The sequence below is a fragment of the Ziziphus jujuba genome, chromosome 9, assembly GCF_031755915.1.
Source record: "Ziziphus jujuba cultivar Dongzao chromosome 9, ASM3175591v1".
Lineage (NCBI taxonomy): Eukaryota > Viridiplantae > Streptophyta > Magnoliopsida > Rosales > Rhamnaceae > Ziziphus > Ziziphus jujuba.
Window position 1 is genome coordinate 11,904,482 of NC_083387.1, and position 12,546 is coordinate 11,917,027.

At 27.8% G+C, this 12,546-nt stretch overlaps 1 pseudogene; it reads left to right on the forward strand.

Moving 5' to 3' along the window:
- The first annotated feature begins 4,805 nt into the window (after nucleotides 1-4,805).
- Nucleotides 4,806-6,110, forward strand: LOC107427059 (PI-PLC X domain-containing protein At5g67130-like; annotated as a pseudogene).
- Nucleotides 6,111-12,546: the final 6,436 nt, after the last annotated feature.

Genomic DNA, 12,546 nt, shown 5'->3' on the forward strand with positions numbered 1-12,546 from the left:
TTATTGTTTTGATTATTTTAATATTAATAACTTTAGATGATTTAATTATAATCATGAATAATCAAAACTCTATTTAATATATTATGTATAATTAAAAAAATATATATGAATAGTAATAAAAATCAATTTTATTTTATCAAAATTAATTTTTGTATAAAAAAATTTATAGTATAGTACAATTCTGCATCAAACAATGTATAATATTAATACAATACAATCCAATTTAAAATAGTGCTATAGAATTAATACAGTCTTATATATCAAACGCAAGTTTTAACAAGTTACAATGTCCTTTGTTTAAGATTGGAAGGAATATGAGGTTAGGCAAAAAATGGATTAATTTGGATATCTATATGAGGGAATGGGCTTTCATCATTTTCTTGCAATAGTTTTTTTTTTTTTCAGTTAAATAATTAACAAAATGCCATTTGCGGGATTTTTGAAGTTTTCACTACTTTCTCACAAGCCAAATTTTACCGATCTATAACACTCATATCTTCTCCACTAGGCTCCATCGATCTTTGTCTCAAACTGACAAAAGTATAACAGCTTAACGATGTTACTGTATTTTTTTTTTTATTTACAAATATTGAAATGTTAATTTCTTTCTTGAGATGTGTCTGTAATGTTCATAAAAAAAAAAAAATAGATATATATATTTATATTTAGAGTAATTCTATGGTGCGGACCACACCAAAACCGATGTTTTTCGATGCTATTTGAAAAAAGACATCGACTTTGCTGCGTGCGCTGTATACACATATACTGCAAAGCCAATGTTTTTTTTCCAAAAAATATCGGTTTTGATATGGTCTGTATACGGATCGTTCACATTATAGAATTTCCCTATATATTCATATATATCTTTCATTTTTTTTTTCTCTTATAAGTTATTATAATATAATAAAATCTAATCATTATTAGAAGATAACATACTTAATTAAATGAAAGTTTCTTTAAAAAAATTTAAATGAAAATTTTGAGGATGACCAAATTATTTAATGTGAAATAATGAAATAATAAAGACAAGCTTCGTTACTTGCCTTCTCTGATTCATCAATTTAGATCAAGTTGTAATTGTTAGTATCATAAACAGTTAAATACAGAATGATAAAAAAAACCTACGTGATACGTTATAAATTGTTTTATTTATTTAAAAATATGGATGAAAATTCATCTAAAAGATACATAAATAGGAAGTTTATAAATTCAGTACATACATGTATAATACATTACAAATTAAAAATATAGAAATTTAATATATGTTAAAATTAGTTATTTTTTATATATGTGATAAAAATATAACTATTGAACATAATAATAGTTTAATATACTAAAGCAAAATAATAATAAATAATTAAAGGAATAAAAAAAATTATAAAAAAAATCTTTTAATGTACTTTTTTATGGTTTCATAAAAGAGAAAAAAAAAATTAAAATTATATGTTTAACATGTGTTTAAACCAAGGTTTAAAATATTTAATATTTTTTCAATATTTCTATTTTTTGAAGGGGTTGAAATAAAATTTAAGTTTGACATGGAAATAGATAAAATTTCCATAATATCCATTGAAATTTTCGAAACTTCGGCAAAATTTCTATGGAAATTTTCATAAAATATCCACATCAAGTCCTTAATGATTTGGTTAAAAAATCTATAATTTCCACTGAAATTTCAAAAATATCCGATATTTTTTAATTTTTTTAAAAAAATTCATAAATATTATTGATATTTAGTAAAACTTTTTATCAAATTAACTTCATTGATAATTTTTTTTTACCCTTTAATTGCTTTTTAGACATTTAGTTATATAAGCAAAATAGAATGAATTGAATTGAATAACATTAATAAGTTCTACTTATTTATTGAATATCGATAAAGCAAAAATACAAAGATTGTAAATTATATTTTTGAACCTTGGAAATCTTAATATTTGAAACTATAATGGAAGATGACGATGAAGAGGGCCATCAAATATACCAATGGATGAACGTGAAGGGAATCCTGATCCAAAAATTGCTCAACAAGCTGAAAAAGAGGGAATAAATGTTCAAAAAGTGATTGCTGAGGAAGTAAATTCTAGTAGTTGTGATTTATTTCAAAGGCTTATGAGAGAGTCAACTAGAATTACTAGTACTTCAGCTCCATTAGGTGGTACACATTCACAATTTGAAACTCTTAGTAGTCATTCTAGCTCTAGTGGTGATGAAAATAACTTCAATAAATTATCTGAATTAGAAGTTAGAAGAGATAGTGACCAAAGGGAATCACCAAGTTAAGACGTTGGATTAAGCCCATTTACTGGTGAACAATATTACACACATACAACACAAGATGAAAATCATGATAGTAGAGATGCAGGTCAAGGATTCGGTGCTGTTGGAAAAGACTATATACGTAAAGAAAAATCTATAATGAAGATGTCACAACAAGAAAAAGATTTAATTTCTATAAATTTTGGATCTATGAGGGTTGGAAGTCATTTTCATAATTCTTATTCAATGGATATGTATGGAATGTCATTAAGTAGCAATTCATGGTTACCATCTCAAACTCAATCATCAAAGAGAAGTAGTTATGCACACAATCAACCAATAATGCAAGATCCATATGGTTTGCATATTAATAATTATATGCAAAATTATCAAGGGAATACATATTTTCATAATTACTTATCACATTTCACATCTCAAAAACAAAATGAGGAAAAAACCGATAATTTTCAACCACCCAGAAGTTCTATGTGGTATTAAAATGACATTCATGAACTTCAATGTAATTGTAATAATCATTTTATATATTTTAGTTAATAAATAATTTTATCATATATGTATTTTTTGATATAGTTTTATTAATAATAATTCATCTATGATCATTAATGCTTATTATAAATCAATTCATTAAGAAGAATATAACATCCATTCAATATTTTAGCAACTTTTATAATCAATTTGATAATCAATGAATTAAATAAGCTAATTCTAAAGTTTCAATAAAAATTTACACTTTTTAAAACAAATTTTCATCATTTTTTATAATTTTTTATCGATATTCGATATGTTTCAATATTTTCATGGAAATTTCCACATTTTAAACTCTCGATATTTTCATCGCTATCGATTTTTTGAACCTTGGTTTAAACATTTTTTTTAAAGCAAAACATGTATTTGTCCATACATTTAAAGTTGATATGCAATATCAAAGTTTTTTTTTTTTTTTTAAATACATACTATTTGAGATTTTGCCAACTAGGATTGGTATTACACTTTTATATATATATTTTTTATGTCAATATCATATAGTATAGATAGAATAAGTTTCACAAGAAATAATATTGTTTTTTATAAATAATATGTAATATTGTTGAGGATACAAGAGAAATTAATTTGATTTAACTGAAAATTTGCAATTCGATCTCTATAAGACAGAAAAGATATATATATGTCAACTTCCATCAGTAAGTATTACATACGTAGTTAAATCAATTAAAACCGTTCTATTATTCCTTCGATCTAAGTTCGATTAGTCTTCATTTAATATCATGATCTTGCAATTTTATATTCACAATATTGTAACAAACTTTTTTGCAGTTAAAAATTAAATTAATTAGAACTTATATATACGTGGTTAGATGAGATGAAGAAAACTTTCTCGCTTCCTATTTATTTGATTTTGTTTCACACATTTTATAAATGTAGGGCCTGAATAGAAATAAAAATTAAAATTTTTGTTATAAACTTTATATAGAATTTATAAGAATCTATTTAAATTTTAATTGAATACCCCATAACTTATATAGGCTCTTATAAAATCTGAACAAAATATATTTTTAAACTCTTTAAAAATCATCAAATTCTAAATTATAAATGTACCTTTTAGTTAATTATATAACATAAAAAGGTTAATTTAAAAAAAGAACGAAAGTGACTGATAGCAAAGTTAGGTAACTAATTTGCATATATATTCTTCAGGCCCAGAATAATCTTGCATGTAATTTGAGTAAATCTCTAACTTCCTAGTGCAATAACAGGAAAGATTATATTCCTCAAAGACAAAAATTAGCTCTCCAATAGTGACACAAATTAATTTGACAATATGCAGGTAATTTAATGTATTTTCCTCCTCTTTCCCAATATTATTTGTTTTCATTTGCATATAGCACAAATGCAATGACCTAATTAACCAGGGTATTCAGAAGCAGAATTTCATTTTCCATGAGATACTCTTCACCTTGGCTATTATATTTGTTTCTACCACATCTGATCGCCAGGCATGTGTATTAATATTATATATAACAAAGAAATGAATTTTCTGTACGTCTACATATAATATAAGCGGCTCGTTTTATTTAAAGCGCAAATTGAGACAATATTTGGATGCACAAAAATACTCTGTTTCTTATGGTAAGACTTTCCCCTGTTTTATGCTGTTTTCTTTGGTGAGTAATTGAATTTGAAAAAGAGAAATAAAATTTGTTGAACAGGTTGGATCAGGCATGTTTCGGTAACATAATAAAGTGTGAATCTACATTATACTGTGAGATATGTTTGGCAAATGGAAATATACAGATGCACTAAGATTTAACCTTTTTATCCAACTCCAAATGGTATATTTCATGTTCTGCTATATTGGACTTGCAATTCTGCTACAGTAGACTTGCAGCACATGTTATGGTAGTTTTTACCCACCAACATCTCAAGCCCCCCGCAGAAAAATTATATTTGTATAAATAAAATATCCATTATATCACTCTTTTGTTTTGTTTTTTTTTTTTTTTTTAATCGTGGTAATTGCATGGAATGAATTATGGTTGATGAAAATAAGGTGATTGATCTGCCGTTCAATCAATACGCTTGGCTCACAACCCACAATTCGTTTGCAGGTCCTGGAGTGAAATCTACCACTGGTTCTGTTATTCTGGCTCCGACCAATCAGGATTACTCCATTACCAGCCAGCTCAATGGAAAATTGTAATAATATTGTTACATTAATTAAGTGCTCTCAATTTGTAAGAATCAATTCCTAAGTGATTTTATTGAGGAGTTTATAGGTTCAAATACTCCTGATGACTGCTGTAGAGGACATGAGACTCATATCCAGTAATCATGGTAGCGTTGAGTTCTGAACATAAATCCTTTAATTAGCAAATGAAAGATCGATCCCATGGGAAGTTTAGCTTCTCGTGAAGTTCTGTTGTAGTTCTCTTCTTTTTCCCTTTAATATATATAATAAAAAAAAAAAAATCCTTTAATTAGCCCTTCTGATCCATTTTCCACACTAGAACGTATTTATTCATGGTGTTCTTAATCTGTTCTCAGAATGGTGTTAGAGGGTTAACGCTGGATATGTATGACTTCAACAATGACATCTGGCTATGTCGTGGCAAGTGGTAAAACTACACAGCTTTTGTAAGTGTCCAGAGGACAGCATAAACCATCACTTTTTACTAAATCAAGCCGTCTGTTCCACATATTTGTGGAATTTAAAGCTGAATTAACATCTATCAATTAATTCTACAGTAGTTTTACAAAATGTTTGCCAATTTCCTCGTTGTTGCCCGGTTAACACAACCTTTTTTCAACAAAAATTTGATCTGAAATCTGGTTCACCAGCAACTGCCATTAATGTCCTCGAAGAAGTCCAAAATTCTCTTGAAGAAAACCCATTAGAGATCATCACCGTATTCATTGAAGACCGAGTTACATCGCCTAATTGAAATGCGTTTGAAACTGCTGGCCTCACCACATTCCCGTTTCCAGTGTCTCAAATGCCAAAGAATGGTGGAGATTGGCCAACATCGAACAATATGGTGCAGAAAAACGAAAGGTTACTCGTATTCACTTCAAATCCACACAAGGAGGCATCTCAAGGAATTGCCTATCAGTGGAGCTATGTTGTTGAAGACCTTAGACACAAAATATATAATCTATATAAATCGTAAAACCAGCAAGAGAAAAATGCAAATCCTTATGATCTAGGTCTGAAAGTTGCATGTGAGAATGGTGGAATGGAAGCTCGTCTGTGTCCAAACAGAGCAGAACCATCTTCCATGAACACAACCTCCAAATCATTGGTACTAGTAAACTATTTCAGAAGCACACCAAATTAATGATAACCCTTCTCCTCTACTTAACATGGTGAATGCCTGTTATGCAATGGCGCTCGCCATTGGGTTAACTTCTTTTTTTACAAGGTATTTTAGTAAGCCTGAGAAATGAAAAATGCCAGAGAGATTTCTATTAAGATAATGGATTTTTTTAAGCACATTAAAGCTGATGTCAAAAATATAAATGTTATTGCAGAGGAGTGATGGTGGTGTGAGCCCCAGAAGTGGTAGATGTTACAAATGGTCATGATATTGTCTACTGCAAGGTCTGCAGTATAAACTTGTACTCACTTCTGCAAAAATAATAGCAAGTCCTTCAACAACATTTGCTCAGTTTCCTTTATTTTTCTCTTATAAATATCAAATTAATTGCTCATAAATTTGCTAGAAAGTGGTCAGGAACAGTAATAAATCTAAAAGTTGCACCCTTCCTTGCAGGCAAATATGATTGGCGGAGACTGTGAACTGCCCTAAGGGAAAGGGAGGATTACCCTTCAGCCTGTGGCAACATATAGTTCATTAATGGTTCTTCAACGGTTATGGCATGTCCAGTGGTGTAACCACATATTGGCGAGGGGGGCCAAGCTTTTTAAATTTTTTTAAAGTAAGTATAATATTTTTTTTAGAAAATTAAGGAAAAAAGTCATTAATAATAAGTATGTATATTTGTCCCCTGATTAGAGATAAGTATTCGTATTTTTATATTTATTACTCAATATTTTCATTAAAAACTATTAGTTAAAATTCATAGGAACTTTTGTATTCCATTTGGATTTGTTGTTATATAGTTTATTTTTAAATTAATGTTCACTTGTTTCTTTTATGGTAGTGTGCTCTTTTTATTTGATTATATTTTTGTATTTTAATATTTGATGTTTGTGGGTCTTTTTCATTTAGCTAAATAAATAGATTCTCTAACATTTTTATTTATATTTGAATAATTGATATAAAAAAAAAAGCATTCATATTATTTTCAAAAAATAAAAATAGATTCTATCTAATATTTCTAGAGAATTGTACAAAATTATTGTAAAATTAAATCAAAAGTGTTTTTTTTATGTTAGTAAATTTTTAAGCTATTAATAACAATGCTAAATAATATTTTTTATAAAAATAAAATAAATTATGGCCAGAACCTTAAGTTAGCCCCATTTACTATGACCCTCTAAACTATTTTTTAGGCTCCGCTCCTAAGCATGTCCATCATTTGGAGAATCATAATTTTCTTATTTTATTATGCATTTTTTTTCCCCACAAATTATTTTAATCGTAATCAAAGATTAAAAAAAAAATGCTTACTAACAGGCATGGGAAAAAAAAATAATTAACATGATATATGTTCTTCTTCCTCATCATAAACTGTAAATATCGATGAGATTATTTTCATTAAAAAAAAAATAATTACATTTTGATATCATCAACTTTTAGAATTTTATAATATAGGGTTTCATATTTTTGATTAGCAATTTAGATCCTTGATTTTTCAATTTATTGCAATTTGGATCTTATTTGATTTTTGATTATAAGGTTTAATGACTATCTCATGAAATTGATACTAAACTATATCAATTTTCAAACAAAAAAAATGCTAAACTTAAGTGTAAAATATTAAAACTATTTTAAAATTTTACATCCTAGTAATATTTTTCAAATGCTGTTCAAATCACCTGAATGATATTAAATTATATCAAATTTCAAATTATAAGATACTAAATAAAAATGTAGATTTTTAAAACTAAATTCAAAATTTTGCACTTTAATAATTTAATATCAAAATGTTAGATAATGATTAAGCTATGTCCAAATTACCAAAAAATAAAAATCAATGGTCTAAATTGCCGAGAAAAAAACTTTTTTCTCTCCCATCATAAATTGTAGATATAGATAAGCATATTTCCATTAAAAAAAAAATTAATTGCACTTTGATATCCTCAGTTTAGGATTTTACAGTATAAACGCTCATCAACAATTTAGATCCTTAATTTTAAAATGTAGTGCAATTTGAACCTTGTTTAACTTTTTATTGTAAGGTTTAATGACTATCTCTCATGAACATTACTAAACTCTATCAATTTTCAAACCACAAAATGCTAAAAGTGTAGAATATTAGAATATTCGAAAATTTCGCATTTTAATAGCTTTTATTCTTTCTTTTTTTTAAAAAAAAAAAAGTTCTATAAATCACCTTATTGATATTAAATAATATCAAAATTTAAACCATAAGATACTAAATAAAAATGCAAATTTTTAAAATTAGTTTTAAAATGCAACACTTTAATAATTTAATATCAAAATATGACATAATTGTTAAACCAAGTCCAAATTATAACAAATTGAAAAATTAAAAATCTCAATTGTTGAAAAAAAAAAAAAGTTAATAAACTAACCCAAAAACAAAGATAGAAGAGCTATTTGTTGTATGAGGTTCCTTATCCGGAGTATTAAGGGACATGAATGCTTATTGATTTTAAGCCATTTAGGTCTTACAACCAGGATGCTGGCATACTTCTGATTGTGTTCAAAACACACATTTCTAATTTGATTTAAGGCTCACTAGTATGATATTGTCCATATTGAATCTAGTCCATAAATTTTTCCCTAAGTCCCATTGCCTTTTCCAAAATGTGTGCTTTAAACTCCTTTTTGAGCAATATAAAATTGTTAATTAATCTTATCATTTCTTGCCTTATTTCCTTCAAGACTTACAGACATTGCTCAAGGTAAAGTACAGGGAAGAATATGCTCCATGCCATTCCTAGTTGAGGTTTAATCAAATGATTGAAAATTGTAATTAAACGGATGGATGTACATCATACCTGCCAATCAAGATCATCAATGCTAAAAACATCAAATCATCTATCAAATTTATTTATTAAATAATATTGCAGTATCATTAGTTAAAAAATATATGCTTTTCTCATACAGCAGTATTTAGAATAACTGGGCATTAAAATAAACATATATGCTCATAGTAATTGGGCAAAGCAAGTTTAGGGTAATTTTATTTATGCTTAATTAAAGAATTACACCTATATATATATGCTAATAGTAATATTAAAAATTTACCTCTCCTCTCATGTGCAGGGCTCAAGAAACCTTAAACCTTTTTGTTTTTAGGGGTTCAAGGTTAATGATAAATTAACATGAGCAACCAGCAGCTTGGTTAAAAATTCTTGTGATTAATTAACACTCTAATCGAAACTATTTGTAGGTGGGTACGTAGGAGGAATCCTCCTTACAATATGTGTCAAAATGCCTTCTAATAAATTAATTGCATACTACCAAAAAAATTGCACCAATGCAATTTACCTTCCTTTAAATAAACCAACCACAGAAATATATATAGAATACAGTGCATTTTTTTGTCATCTTATGTTTTTAATTTGTTCCGATAGTCTTTTAGGTAAGTACGTAGGAGAGCCTTTGTTTCTAACCTTTGACCTTAGAAGCCACCTATGAGCTGTATGAAGAGGAGTTTATGTGGATAATGCTGATTAAAAAAAATCAAGGCTAAGAAACATGCTTAATCGGCCCAAAATCATCAATCTCTTCAAGTATTTTTTTCAGTCATCAACCACCAAATATCCCACCTATTGGTGAATCTAAGCCATCTCCCATTAAAAACATTTATTAATATATAGAAATATAAATATATTAAGTGCATATCTAAAGCCTTCCAGAAATAACACGTGTCCAAAGCCAATTTGTGGCTTGAAAATTGGATGAATGATTGAACTGTTTTTTTTGAACATTGAACAGAGGGATTGCTTGGTTTTCTTCCATAATTGAGGGGGTTGTACATTTTCCACGGTACTGTCCTTAAATGTGCATGATTTATGGTAACAAAATCAAAATGGGGGCAACTAGTTGCCAAATCTGAAAGCAACCCTCTACATGGTCTCTTTCTGCTATTAATGCAGTTATTATTCACCAAAAAAAAAAAAAATACATAATAATATGTGGGTATTATGTGGGAAAAAAAATAAAAATATAGGATTACAAAGTTAAAGGCCACATTCTCATTGGCCACCTTCAACATGCAGTTTGGAGGCCTGAGATTGACTGCTAACTATCACAAAACCACATGCATGCTTCATTTCTCCAAAATCAAAAATAACATTATGAATCGATGTTTTGCCTTCATTTACATGAGTATGCAGTCAACACTCACACATACAACTTAATTACTGAATTAATTTATTTTATTTTCATATCCAAGAGATGTAATATATCTATGCCTGTTCAAAGGAAAGTATAAAATTCTCTAGCTGAGTCTGAACCTTTTACAATAGTTTCGAAATTTTATTTTATTTCATTGTTTTTTATATATCAGGATGAGGGATTTGACCTTATACATTTGTTATCGAGTTGTCCTTTGAAGAACAATTTTATAAGTTAATTAATAAACCCTTAATTGTAACAAGGTTATAGATGTAAATTTTAAGGGGCAAATTTATTGGCAAAAAAATATTGATCTAGGTTTAAGTACTAAAATTAAAATAAATTCAAATATGAGAAAACTATATGAATATCAGTCTCTTTGTTCTACTGAGATACAAGGACTTAATTTGGTTAAAAAAAAAAAAAACAATTACGTTGGATTTAATCTCTATGTTTTTGACAAAATTACATGGATCCTATTATCATATACATATATAGCTCATGCTTATATCAAATCAACATAATAGTTTTAGCATCGTATATATTTTCATAAAAGTTAGAATTTAAAAATCAATTAATGGCATATTATAGATTTACTAATATATAATTTTATTAGAAAAAAATAAACTTTATATGGATACAAAAACTATAAATGCTTTTTTAAAATTTTATCATTTGAAACTATTCAATGATTTATAAAAAAACTCACTGATGATAAAACCATTACCTCTAACTTAAATGAACTTGATTGTATAAATATATAAAAAGCATTCAATATACCAAAATACTAAATAAATTTTGTATTCACATTATAATTATTTTATTTTGTTCTTGTAAATATATTATTTCTTCAAACAATGATTTTGAATTTAAAACACTAGAGCTCTAAGAGACTGGTAGATTGTATTAGGCATGATGATGGTGACGTGCAGTGTAAAATGGCTATCAGAGAATATGAAATTTTGATTTGAATGCCACAATAGTCCAACAAAAAGGCCGGGCCACATTTAGATCCCCCTACATATATGCCTATAAGCAAATACAAATGCATTAAAATGGAGTTGAAGGAATTGGACCTTTTATTTATGGACCACCTGAGCATCACAATCAAAGTGGACACGTGGTACGAGTTTGGACCACCCACGTGGAAAGTGGGTTCAATTATTCGATCCCAAAAGAAAATTAAAAAAAAAAAATGGACCACATAGATTTTAAAAATCCTAGGCCGAATCACAAACCCCAGCTAGGCTTTGCCTCCTTTACACTCAAGAATTAGTGTAAAATGTCTAATGAATGCCCTCATGGGGTTACTACCCAATACTTCAATTTTGGAATAAAATAGTACTAAAGTTTCTTTCTTTGAACCCAAAAAAAATTAAAAATAAAAAATAAAAACCTACTTTACTACTTGTCAAAGTAAATATACAACTCTTTCTCTGTTGGAGCATGTACCCATTGGTTCTCTTGTGCATGAACTTAGTAGATTGGTTAAAATAATAATAATAATAATCTCTCACACAAAGTGAAACTTTCGAGGACTTGATTAGTACGTATCGAATTTTTAATTCTTCTGACATTGAAAGCTATGATTATTTGGTTCACTTTATTGGGCTAAACTTTGCAAGCAAATCCTTGCTCCCATAACATCAACAAGATATGTTTGGGCATGCACTATGTCATTAGAACATAATTAAAAAATTGCATGGAAAAGGTAAAATAGGTTTCAACCCTTTTAATTTTTTTAATCAAAAAATATTTTCTAATTAATTTTATAATATTCCAGCTATTCCTTTTCCACCCTTTCCATTTTTGTTTTTTTTTTTAAGTCAAAATAAAAATTAAAAATGAAATAGTATTCTGAGGATATGTTTATTTTATGCAACTTTATTGATTATTCGAATCTAGCTGAGAGATACTGGTTTTCTTTTTTTCTTTTTTTCTTTTTTTTTTTATATAATTCAGAAATTGAGATTCTGTATTGAAATATATAGTCACCAAAATGGGAAGGGCATCAAAGGTTTTTGATAGGTCATGTTAGTTTTCATTTAGAAATTTGGATTATCATTTGGATCCACCACTATTGCTGAAAGAAAATATACATATAACATATAGATGGTGGTGGTGTTGTCATTGAGTATGACTTTTAGGTAGATGTTGTTAGTTTCCAGAATTTGATTATTATTTTTTTAATTATGTGATAAAGTACACAACCTACGGGGACTATAGGAAGAAAATTTATCATTTTTTAGGTTCTAGGTTTTGATGTGACAACAATGTC